Raw genomic sequence first — 13608 nt, 5'->3', positions numbered from 1 at the left:
TAAGGTTTTTAATTATTATTTTTAAATATCCCACCCATCTTGCAGGGTTTCCCCAGCCTCTCTGAGCAGCTTACAACATATATAAAAACACAACAAAACATCAAACATTAAAAAACAATATCCTATATAGGCACCAAACAAACTAATAAATCAATAGAAACCAATAATAACAACAAGAATAAACAGTTTACAGTCTTCCTTTCACCTCAAGGTCTCAGGGTGGGTTACAACAATTAAAAAACAATATTAAAAGCAGTTTAAAACAACTGAAAATTACAGGACAAGGTGGGTTCTAAAAACATGTATCAGGTATCAGAAGTCAAGGCAAAGAGGTGTGTCTTCAGCATTCGGAGATATCAGTATAACACAGGTGGCAGGCACACCTCTGTGAGATTGCACTTCCACAACTTAGGGACACCCACAGAGAATGCTCTTTCCTGGGCCAACCTTCACCCCCCAAAAAGCTTTTCCAACTATCTGAACAGCCACTACATACTTCAATACCATTATGCCCCAAAACCCCTTAGCCCCCAATCTTAAAACCCAAAAGATTATGCCTGAGAATCCTAGTGCTCATACAAAAGCAGAATAGCTTCTTATGCTACTCCTAGGGAGCATATTCAGGGTGTGTGTACATGTGCTTGTTCTATTAATGTGCTCTAAAAGACCTATATTATAATGTAATATTTCTTTGCCTATGAAGATGTTCACTAGGTGTCCCCATAGGATCATGACTTGCTTGATGTGCTTTTAGGGGGACAGGTGTTTTTTTTAAAATTGTTTCCTCACACTGTTTCTCTGGAATTAATATCATTTTCTCACTCATTTGTTATTACAGAGAACATTGTAGCCAATTCCAGTGTTGTTGTTTTTTGTGCATTCTTCTGTATTTTAAGAAACTTGGTTTGTTTTGATTTTTCAGGCTTTCAATGCAGTTATAGCAACTGACTGTCTGGTAAAGGCTGTTACCAAGGGGGCTTTTTGTGGATTCCAGCTCTTCAGATTGTGTTTCCTGTTAATTTAGCTCAGAGCACTTCTATACTGGCCCTTTAGTTAGTTATTTCCTGGTCCCTGCGGGCAGTTCTTTGCACACTTACTTCCTCTTTGTAGCCAGAGCAATTTCTGGTTCAGTTGTTTTGTTTTGCTCTTTTACTGTGGCACCTATCAATTCAGCATCAGCATAAATCACAACGGACTGGTTTTATAATGGTCATAATTTCCTATTTCAGTGTCTCACAAGTCACTCATAGTAATAGGCAGCTTATTGTTTGAACCAACACAGAATCACATTGGAGGGGATTGTGTGCCTTTTAATGTGGTCCTTAGGGGCATTGTTCAATCCGCGCTCTTAACTCTGCAGGCTCTTACATGCTTTACGCGCTGAGCTGCTTGGAGCACATCAATTTGCTTAACAGGATTACAAGCAGATGGAATTACGCATCCACATAACAAAAACAAGCCTCTTATTTTTTCCTATCGCATTTTAGAGGCCCCTATATGCAATTATTCCCCAATTTCATACTTCTGTTTATATATTTCTACATTCCTTGCAGAAGTTCTTTTTTTCTTTTCAAATCCTTTTTAGTATGAGCAAAATAATTCAGGACTATGAGGATTAAATCATGACGGCACACAGTTAAACAAGAGGTTTCCTATCCATGACAACCTTCGTGAACCCAAAGAGCGTGAGCTTATTTCAGCTGAAAGAATAGGAAGGAGGAATGTTGAGGAATCACTGTATAATTGCTTCCACTTCCGAGTGGAGGCAGGTTGCGGTCTCGCCGCCAGGCCCACCCCTACCTCAGCATTGGGGCGAGACAAAGTCCCGTGTCACACTGAGGGCCCCCGGCCACGCCATACAGAGAGCGGCCAATCAGGCGGCTCGGGGGGGCATGGCCAGGGCAATTTAAACCCCGGAGCAATGCTGAGTTGCCCCTTTCAGTTTCGTGCTGCACTGAGACATTGTTAGTGGGTGGTTCCCTAGACCGGATGGGTGGGAAAACACTTGCTCTTGATGGGGTTACACTTCCTCTGAAGGAGCAGGTTTCTAGCTTGGGGGTATTCCTGGATCCTTTGCTGTCACTCAAGGCTCAGGTGGCCTCAGTGGCCCAGAGTGCCTTCCATCAGCTTCAGCTGGTGGCCCAGCTACGCTCCTATCTGGACAGGGATAGCCTAACTACTATTGTCTATGCTCTGGCAACCTCAAGGTTAGATTATTGCAATGCGTTATATGTAGGACTGCCTCTGAAGACAGTTTGGAAACTTCAACTAGTGCAGAATTCAGTGGCCAGGTTGCTCACCGGAGCAAGATGGTTTGAGCATATTACACCATTCCTGGTCTGACTGCACTGGCTACCAATTAGTTTCCGGGCCCAATTCAAAGTGCTGGTTTTGACCTATAAAGCCTTAAAAGGTTCAAGACCACAATACCTCAAGGACCGCCTTTTCCATATGAACCTACCCGGATCCTGTGATCATCTTCTGAGGCCCTTCTTCGTGTGCTTCCTCGAGAGGTCCAGAGGGTGGCAACACAAAAACAGGCCTTCTCTGGAGTGGCTCCCTGTCTGTGGAATGCTCTCCCCAGGGAAGTTCGCCTGGCCCCTTCATTATATACCTTTAGACACCAGGCAAAAACGTTCCTTTTTAACCAGGCCTTTGGTTGATTTGATTGACATCCTATGCCCTTTTAAAATGTGGGGGGGGGGTTTTAGGCAGGGGGGTTATTGGGTTCTTGTTTTTATTTTGATTATAAATTTTGTGGTTTTAAATATTGATTTTGTTCTGTGAAATGCTCTGAGACCTCTGGGTATAGGGCCATATATAAATCCAATAAATAATAAATAATAATAATTAATAATAAGGCTTTGCAGGACCAGTGCCATATACACACCATACATTTAAAACACTATGATACCACTTTAAACAGTCATGGCTTCCACCCAATAATTATGGTTAAGAGCGAAAGCATCCCTTGCAACCTGATTGGCTTGTTCGATCAGACCTTACCTGTCTGGTCAGCATGGCTGGAAGCAGAGGTGCCAGGCCAGAGGACAAATGGGTGAAGCCCCCTCCCTTAAGTGGCTGGCAGTTAGAAGGACAAAAGACAAAGGTGAGAGTTAGAAGCTAGAAGCAGGTTGCAAGCAGAAGCCTGTAAGGGAGAACCATGCTTGATTTCTGCTTGAATCCAAGACTGTGGCTATGGAAGAAGCAATAACTTATTGAGGTATTAATGCTGTGAGCCCCCACTCCCCAACATAGGCTCAGGTTGTATATATAAATAATCCATATATCATAAAGACACCACAGTCTCCGCTGCCTCTCATTCCGAGGAAACCAAACCCAGGGTAAGTGCCTGGAACCCCTGAATCTTGCCCTGCTTGGATATTGGGGTGGTGTGCACCAGTAGGTAGTCCTTTTGTTATTAGTGAGGGAAGCAGTGAAGGGCGAATTTTCTTTAAGTTAAGGCTGTGTCTCCAACTGAGAAAGTAGGTTCAAGCCAAATTGGTTGTCCTAACAATAAGTTACTCCACCAACATACTCTGGACTGGAAAGAGAACATTTCTTAAGTGCTTTAAATATGTGTATAAAGAACAGTAAGTCTTTGATCGTTATTCAATTTGACAGTAAATGTAAAAGGCAGAACAAAATGGAACAGGCTAGAAAAGTAATTTTCACATCAAGATGGTTGCAGAACAGACTAGGATGTGCTAGACACCTTTGTGAAAGCATTTTAGTGTCGAGAACCACACATTAAAACACTTTTGTGAACCCATTGTCAGCCAGAAAATACTTTCAACAATAAAAACAGCTCAGTTGGTCCATTTCTGAGACATCTGAAATGATAAAACAAAGCGGCATTTCATATAGGACTAGAGAGGAATAATAAGGTGCTGCATCAAACACAGGCCAATTTAGTTATGTGATCTGATTGCAGGTGGCAAGTTTATTTCCCCACAGTGCCCTGGAGCAATGTGACATCAGGGTCATTCTGGGAAATTAAAATGGCTGCCTGCCACTGCTGCCACCAGGTAAGCCCAAGGCTTGGAAGCCAGCGCTAGTGGGCCCTGTTGGGGCTTGGGGGCCCTGCAAGCTGCCTAAACAAGCTCTCCCAAATGTGAGCATGTGAATGGAGAGTACAAAGTTAGCCATGAAAGGAAGGGAGGGAGAAAGCAGAAAGAGCATCAAAAATATCAAGTGCTTCAAGCATCAGTGCCTTTCCTCTCAACACTCAGCAACTCTAGATCTATTTCCTCCTGTGGCTTCTATATTTTCTAAGGTTAAAGTGACACTGCGAAATGGGAGCTGGGAAGAGTGCAGATAATAAGGGCACTGGAGAACTGGATGGTTAGTGCTTTCATGTCAGCTCATAGGAAACCTGCTAAAAAGCAGAGGACATTCAGTACTTTGTGTGTCACAAGCAGCTTGAAAGTTCCATTTTCTTGATGGAAAATGACCAAAGCATAAAAGTGCTACAAAAGACGTCCTTGTTCTCGTTCGGGTTGGACCTGAAGTTTAGAAATATATGTTTGTAACCTCCACAGCTGTTGCAGCAGCATTTCCTGCTTTTTGACTGGCCAAAGCGAACAACATCTGGAAACAGAGGTGCCAACTTGAATAAACTATTGTGGGGGCCCAGGTAAGCCCTGTCCCGCAAAACCAATCACATGATGCAATGCACACACACCATTTGAATGGGAATGCCCATCAACTGGGGGGGCAGCACGCTCAAAAATTTAATTGTGGGGACCAAAGCCCCCACAGCTCCTGGTAGATGGCTCCTATGTTTGGAAATATGTAAGCAGTCTAGAAAGCTTTATGTTATGAGGCGGCATACAAAGTTTGTTAATAAATAAATACACAGACTGATGAAATCCACTTGTACCACAACTCATATTTGGCCTCCCAACAAAATGGTAGGGTTGTTACTGCTCCCATTTTAAAGGGATTAAAATTGAAGATAATTGTAACTTTTGATGGTCTCTCAGTAAACTAGTAACTCGGGCCAACCTTGACCCCAGATTCTGCAGTGTTTGAGGCCTGCATGATAGCCAATTCTCATTTGCTGATGTTTATGCCATGGACACATCACTTCACTGGGAAACAGAGAGCAATGACAAAGGGCTTTTATCGGAGGAATTGCCAGAAATTAAGACCCAGAGAAGGTGACAGATGAAAGCACTGTGTGGGGACATCACAAATAAACAACAAGGCACAAGGATCCCTTTTAAAATTACCGTTGATCTTGCGATCTGCAGAGGGGAAAGTGGATGTGCAGGAAATATAAACTACCAGGCTCCTACTCCTGTCATCATTGGGCAAGCCTACCCTGCAAAGAGGAAAGGGGGCATTAATTCCACACCTCTTCAAGTGAGGAGGCAGGCCTTCTTCATTCTCGTCTCATTGTAGCCCCATAGTTAGTGCCACAGGATAGCCTCAAAAGTAACCCGCTCCTTGTCTCACAAGTGCCACAGCCCTATGTGCAAGTCTTAGGATTGCTATTCACCTGAACAGGGTACTCACTGTTTCTTTCAACCTCTTCCCTTTCCCTGCACAATTTTGCCATTGCAGGCAGGCAAGTCACAACTTATCATTTCTTCTCCGACCTCTCCAGTATTGCTAACTTCACATCCCTATGCAGATCCACCAGGAAAGTTTAATTTCCCATATCCGATAAATATAGTCTACCTTATCTAGAAAGTTCAGCCCTGTTATACTTTATCTCAGGGTGTCTTATCACTTTGCCACCATCTGCTGCAAAGCTTTCCTCAATACCCTGTTCACTTTCCTTTCTAGTCTATCGAATGCCCTTGCCACACTTTCCCAGGTAAGATATTTGATTAAAGAATCAACACCTTGGGCCACCTTCATCTAATAGCATCAAAATCAAAACAAGATTGTAAAATAAAAACTTTGCATTTAGCAGCCTGAGATCATTACCACTCATATGCAGAATCAGGAAGTGAGGTGGCTGCTTGACCACACCCTTCTGGAAGATAGCAGGCAACACCCTTTCCTGAGCTAGTTCCTTCGTAGCCAACCATTGAACTGTTGATTTGCAGTGTCCAGTGCACAGCGGAATGATGAGGAATACGTGCTCATACTCTATATTGCTTTATTTACATTTCAAAGCTGATAGATTACAGAAAAACATCTTTACTCTGCCGGAGCAGAAAAAGCATCCTCTCTCCTCTGAAGCACGGAGAGAATCACACTGAGAGAACAGTGAAAAACTGGAAACCAGTGTACGTCACATCCAGCCTCCCCTTTCCCGTGGGAAACACAACAGCAATGCTGTCTGTGGAATGTAAACATTGTCTTGTGACAAGCCTTTCGCTGCACAGTGAAGAGAGCAGAAACCAACATCCTCCCCCTTTCTGTGAACATCACTGGGCAGCGTGTTCGTACAATATCAGTACAAACCCAACTTCTGCACAAAGGTACAGTGTTGATCCCTTGATACAATCTTGGACAATACATCAGCAGGAATTTCATTACCTGGCATATAGGACACCGTTACGAGTCCCTTCTGAATACGTTCCCTAGCATGTTGCAACTTCAATTGCAAGTGCTTCGTGCTTTGCTTACAACCTTCAGAATTCAGCAAAGCCAAACATGCTTTGTTGTCCTGGTAAACCTGGATTGGACATTTGACAGGAATTTTCATGTCTTTGCACAATTGTAACAACCATTCACAATCTTTGAGTGAATAAGACAGTGCATTCAGTTCAGCTTCACAAGTACTTAAGCTAACTGTTGTTTGCTTCTTGCATGACCAATCAAATAGACCCTGATTGTACATATAGCAAACTCCAGACGTACTTTTCCTGTCTGTAGTGTCACTTCCAAAACTTGCATCTGCAAATATCTCAAGACCACCAGACTTTTGATTGTTAAATCTCAGTCTGTAATGCATAGTGCCTTTCAAATACCGCGCTATGCGTTTCAGAGCTTTCCAATCCTTAACAGTAGGATTGTTGACTTGTCTGCTTAGCAAATTACAGCTAACAGCAATGTCTGGTCTTGAACATCTGGCAATGAAGTTTAGCTTGCCTAGCACACATCTGTACAGTGTTGTGTCAGAAAATGTTTCTTCAGTGTCATCTACCTGATAACCTGTTGTCATCGGTGTGTCTACAGGGTTAGCATCCATCAGGTTTAGTTTGCCTAACACATCAGCAATTTTCCGTGACTGGTGTACTAGAATGTTGTCATCTTGATCTCTCTCTATTTCCAGAGATAGGTAGTTGTTTACCTCACCAAGATCTTTCATGTCAAAGTGCTCTTTCAGTTGAGCTAGGGCGTTATTGTACATTGTGACATCTTCCCAAAAGAATAATAAATCATCAACATAAAACAAACAATACAGTTTCTTTTGCCCCTCCTCTTTGACAAATACACATGGATCAGCGTTCCCTTGCTGAAAACCTAGAGAAAACAATACTTCAGTGAGTTTTGTGTGCCAACACCGTGCACTTTGTTTAAGACCATAAAGGGACTTTTTCAGAGCACAAACAAATCCCTGTTTTACCTGTACGCCATCAGGTGGAAGCATATAAAGTGATTCATCTAGAGATCCGTACAGAAAAGCTGTATTCACATCGTGGTGACTAATGTGTAGATTCTCCTCTGCAGCTAGCTTGAGCATAAGCCTAATGCTCTCATACCTCACTGTGGGTGAGTAGGTCTCGTGATAGTCTTCACCTGGTACCTGTGCAAAACCTCTGGCTACCAATCTGGCTTTGTGTCTGACTATCTTGCCATTTTGATCAGTCTTCGCTTTGAAGACCCATTTGCTTCCAAGCAGTTTCATTCCTGGAACTACTGGAACAAGTTCCCATGTTTTGTTCCTTTCCAAGGAATCAAGCTCAGCCTTCATGGCATTTAACCATGGCTCAGCTTCCTTTGAATCCAAATCCTGGATTTCTTGGAAACTTGAAGGTTCAAATATCTTCTTGGAGCTTTTAACAGCTGTTACTGCTATCTTAGCAAACTCATCAGCAAATCTCTTTGGAGGTCTACCTTTTGTGGCTCTTTGTGACCTGCGAATTAGCCGTAGGTCTTCAACACTCTCCTCTTCCTTCTTAGGAGAAAAGTGACCTATTGTGAACAATGGTTCCTCCAATTCTTGATCAGAGCTTTCAGAGGGTCGCATAGAGGCTTTCGCACTCTTGAAATCCTCTGAATCACCTGATTCAGTTTCAGACTCAGAATCAGAACTTTCATCAGTGGGTGTGGGTTGCTGTGGTTGCTTTTGACTATCCTCAGTCTCATCACTGTCATCAGGATAACATTGGAAAATTCCCACATTCTCCCCCCACTTGGCATTGTACTCAACACTTCTTGTGAGCTTAATTGTCTTAGAGTCAGTCATCCTTATTCTGTAAGAACCTTTCTCATAACCTAGAAAGATACCATGCAAACCACGCTTGTCTAACTTGGAGTTTTGTGGTGAGTGAACCCACATGTCAGAACCAAAAATTTTCATGTGTTTGATGTATGGCTTTTTGCCAAACATCTTCTCATAGGGGGTACAACCAATCGCTGAAGATAACCTGCGATTATAACTGTAAGTGAAACATGAGAGAGCTTCGGCCCAATAACTCTCTGGAAGATTTGCATCATGTAGCAAGGTTTTTAACCCTTGAAGCAATGTTTGATTTGCTCGTTCCGCAAGTCCATTCTGCCATGGCGAGCGAGGACTAGACAAATCGTGTTGAATTCCTTTCTCAGACAGAAAAGCTTCAAACTGCTGAGAAGTGAATTCTCCTCCGCGATCAGTGAAAAGAATTTTTATCTTCTTACCATGCACATTTTCCAACCAAGCACAGAATTCCTTGAACCTTGGAAAAGCCTCTGATTTCTGCTTGAGATTGTACACATAAATATACCTGGAAAATGCATCAATGAGAACCATGAAGTACCTATTTCCACCCAAAGAGGGCGCTAGTGGTCCAACCAAATCAGCATGAACAATTTGGTATGGTTCTGTAGCTTGCCTACTAGACACCTTACCTTTCGCAGCCATTTTCACCTTGTTTGCTGCGCATGCCTTGCACTTCATGTGGTACCTGCAGGGTTTAATAGTCATACCTTCAACCAAGGCAGGCATTTTAGATACTGCCTCAAAATGCAAATGACCAAATTTTCGATGAAAATCATGAATACATTCTGCATGCAAACATTTGTTAGAACCTGCAATGCAACAAGTGTCATCCTGCACAACATCATCATAATACAAAACATACAAACGATCAACATATTCAGCAAACAATACATAATCATTTTTCTTTGTGATGATGCACCTTTTGTTCTTAAAGGAAACGTCAATGTTCCGCTCATTCATCTGTCCAACGCTGAGCAGATTATGTTTAGCATCTGGCACATAAAGTACATTCTGTATCGATAAGTCCAAACTGTGAAGAACAACAGTTCCGTAGCCTTTACTGGGAATTGTGTGGTCATCCGCCTGGTGAATCGCACCTTCCTGCGGTGTAAAAGACACGAACAGTCGCTTATCGTTGCACATGTGGTGCGTTGCCGCTGAATCAACAATGAAGAAAGATCTAGACGTCTTCTGGACCTCTGCAACTTTTGGAGTGAAGCGTGAGACCATTGCTTTGGGTTGCGTTGTCCTGGACACCGGACCTTTGCCTTTGCCTCGGCCTTTTCCACGCGATGAGCTTTCGCTGCGCTGCTCTGTCTTGGCCCTGGGATATTTGCATTCCCTCTTCATATGGCCTAGACGTCCACACGAGTAGCATTTCACTGCCTTCAAAGCTTTGGCGCCATCTGGTGGTTCCACTGCACTATGGGATGACGTCTGTGAAGACTCCCCCTTACCCATGCAGCCAGCACCCCGGCGATCTGCTTCATTCTGAATCACGGCAGTAACATAATCCACTGTCAGCTGAGCGGTAGGCCGTACAGCAATCTGAGTCGCAACAGACTCCCAACCTGAACCCAAAGATTGTAGTATCATGAAGGAATACACAGCCTCTGGAAAGTTGAGTCCTCTCTGTTGCAGCTCATGTCTCAGATTCTGCATCTCCATCAGATGTGTACGCACATCTCCACCTTCAGCAAGAGCCATATTATGCAGCTTGTTAAAATAAAACATAGTAGATCCAGCTTCTGTCCTCAAGTGAGCCTCTCTCAAAGCGTCCCAAATTTCTCTGGCTGAGGTCTTATCACGCAATAGACAGAGCTCTTCTGGGGATACTATCAATGTAAGAGTTCCCCTTGCTTTGGAATCTTTAGCTTCCCATGCATCTGTAACTGGAGCTGGGGGGGTGTCTGTAATAACTTCAAACAGACTCTCTTTCCGCAGAATAGCCTCTGCATAGAGAACCCAGTCTGCATAATTTTTCTTATTGAGCTTGGGAATCCCACAAGCATCCTGAAGGGCCATCATGACTCTGGCATTAGCCTTCTGCGTCATCTCTGCTGCATTAAATCAAGCTGCTTTATACAAGCTGCGTCTCTGCTGCTTCAAGCCTCATTCCAAAGGCAAGTTCAAAAGTGCTTTTTCTCTGCTGCCTTAAATAGTGCTGCGTCATTATTCTCTGCAGCTGCTTCAGCCCAAAAGCACATTCTAAAAGTTACTTTCGATTTCCCCAGCATAGGAATCCGATCCTTTTATCCATTGCCTGTGTCTGGCAAACGGCTTTAAAAGTTCAAAGTCCAGCCATAAAGCCATTAATTAGATGCTGGCAGGCTGCCCGGAGCAGTAGCACATACCTCATCAATCATCTTGACGCGCAGAGATACCGTCCGATCCGTCCTTCTGCATTCCGATCCTTTTGCCGGCATTCAGATGACTGCGTCTTTCTTCTGGGCCCATAACCAAAATGTTGATTTGCAGTGTCCAGTGCACAGCGGAATGATGAGGAATACGTGCTCATACTCTATATTGCTTTATTTACATTTCAAAGCTGGTAGATTACAGAAAAACATTTTGCCTCTGCCGGAGCAGAAAAGGCATCCTCTCTCCTCTGAAGCACAGAGAGAAAATCACACTGTGTACAGTGAAAAACAGGAAACCAGTGTACGTCACATCCAGTCTCCCTTTCCCGTGGGAAACTCCAACAGTACTCTGACTGGAATGTAAACATTGTCTTGTGACAAGCCTTTCGCTGCACAGTGAAGAGAGCAGAAACCAACATGAACTGCCTGCATCCGGCTAAGCTCCATTTGGGCCTGTTGTCCTATGGCTGTCCCCAAAAACTATGCTGTGGCCTGTAATGAAGACTCTGACTTGGTCTCCTCCATCCCAGTCACCTGTCAAGAGAACAACAGTGAACAATAAACAAACATTAACTGTCTTTCCGCTGCCCGTTCAGAAACCATGCATATGACATATAGACAGAAAACTGCTATCTGCCTATACTATGAATTCCCTCTTAGTGCTGCCCCAATTCTAAATGAATGTGTTCTGAAGTCCTGGAAACAGTCACCCATTCATTCCAAAGGCCTCTTTGTTATGGTCCAAAATAGGAACTTCATCAATGGGCCTCTGTTGGCAGGACAAAACAGATGTCCTAGTGACTGACCTCTCATGTCTAGGTAGTCCCTTAAGGCTCTAACTGGGCATATTTTATCATATGATGTTGCCATACTGCTCTCATGGACCTCTTCCTATGGTGCATCTAAAAGCAGGTTAGCTTTAAACCATTAAATGATTTCAAAAATTCCATCCATAGCCTAAGATCCTTCCTCATTTCTGACATAACTCTAACCCTGTGATATGCAGCTCTCATAGCTTTTATGGCATCACACAGCCATCTCATAAATGCTCTGCCAGGAGTGAGCACATGGCATGCAAAACTGAGGTGACAGAGGGTTCCTGTAATTTCTTCAGTGTTACTTTCTTTAATGCTAACACCTCCTCTCCCTTCTGCTGCAGTACAGTCAGTTTTTCTCAAGGAAGGCGAGAAAACTGAGCTGCTGCATCTAATTCAATTCTCTCTACCCAACGAGACCTGAAGCTTGCCTGTTAAATCCTTGCATAGCTGCACCAACCCCTGTTGTCCCACTAAAAACAACAACATGCAAGCAATGAACTCTCTGTCCAACCAGTCTGGCTCCTCAAAGTCCACTCCGGCAAAGAGCCAAAAGGCTCAAATGCTGCACATGACATAGAGCAACCCATAAGATGAGCCATAGCCATGTAAAATTGACTTTTGTAACAGAACTCCAATGAATCAAAATTCCTTTGAACAGTTTGGGAGGAGTCAGAAGGAAGACTGGAGATCTCTTATGCCATATCTGTGCACCACTCTCACAGCACCATCAAATTAAGATTAATGCACTGAGCAGAAATGCTCAGGAACAAAGTAATTCACTGAGTCTCCTTCAGAATATGAGAGATGGTGTGCCTTTCTGAACTGTCCCACTTCTTTTTCTGGGACGACAAACAATGGCTGGATGTGCAGGTAAAGGTGCATGGGAAAGAGGGCCTAGAATCCTGTCTTCCTCCATGACCTTCCCATTCTTTTCTACCCGATCACCACTTCAGTCTCTTCTACTGACTACACATTATTACAAAACCACAGTTCTCCCCCCCACTTGACATGGGATCCTAAACCCCACTGTGAATACCTGGCACCATCTGCTCTTGGGTATTCAACTAATAATTTCCTTGATGCCACCAGGTTAATGGGGCTGGGTCACTTTCCCTTGATCTGGACCAGTAGGCTGCCTCCCCTGTCCATCTCTTTCAGATCAAAATGACTTTATTCTGGGGTATCCTGAGTCCCTACCACAAACGAAACACTCATACCTGAAATTGCATGGGCTTTTCTCTTACAATGCCCTCTAGAGCTATATTCTCAATGTAACAGGTGGGGTTGAACAGCCTGCCATGCAGCCCCATTGGCTGCACTTGTGGAAGTTTGCTGGCTGCCACTATCTGACTGACCTCCCAGCACTTAGTCCCTTACATAAACTGCAGCTGAAGCTCAGATTCTTGATTATTCCTTCTAAGTTGGGTGTTGAAGCCTGCTTGCAGTCTAACTGCCACACTGGAGACCAATTGTGCCTCATCCAAAGCTCTATGTATGCTCTAAAAATGACATGGATGTACTTAATAAAAAATGAACCCCTGGTAAGCTTTTCTTTCTTTTCTATTTTAGGCATTTGTTATGACATCTATCATTTAGTAGAACAACCTGAAGCTTCCTATTCTTCAACAACAAAAAATGTGCAGCCTAGTGCAGAATAAGAAAGCATTAAAAATAAGACTTTGATATATCAGGATCTGTGCAGTTATAAAAGGAAAAGCATGCTGTCCAGATGTCAGAGCAACCAAAAAATGTTGTACGTTGCCAGAAGACCCATGTTTCTCAGGTTGTTCATATATACAATAAAACAGAACCAATCTGCTGCAAAAGTGTCTTTCTTACACATAATAGGGGAATATAAATGCACATTTTCTTTTTGCAAATATGTGCACCTGTTATCACATCTAGGATCTAAGTTTGCATCAGGAATTTACTAGGGATAGAATACCGCCTTCCACTTACCCAGGAGGTTAATCAGTTTTGAAGAAGTAGTTTTATTCCAAGACTGAAGAAGTCACATTCAAACTCTTTGTGCAAATAAACTGACACA

This window comes from Podarcis cretensis (genome assembly GCF_951804945.1).
Source record: "Podarcis cretensis genome assembly, chromosome: 1".
Classification (NCBI taxonomy): domain Eukaryota; kingdom Metazoa; phylum Chordata; class Lepidosauria; order Squamata; family Lacertidae; genus Podarcis; species Podarcis cretensis.
This window is presented reverse-complemented; position numbering follows the sequence as displayed.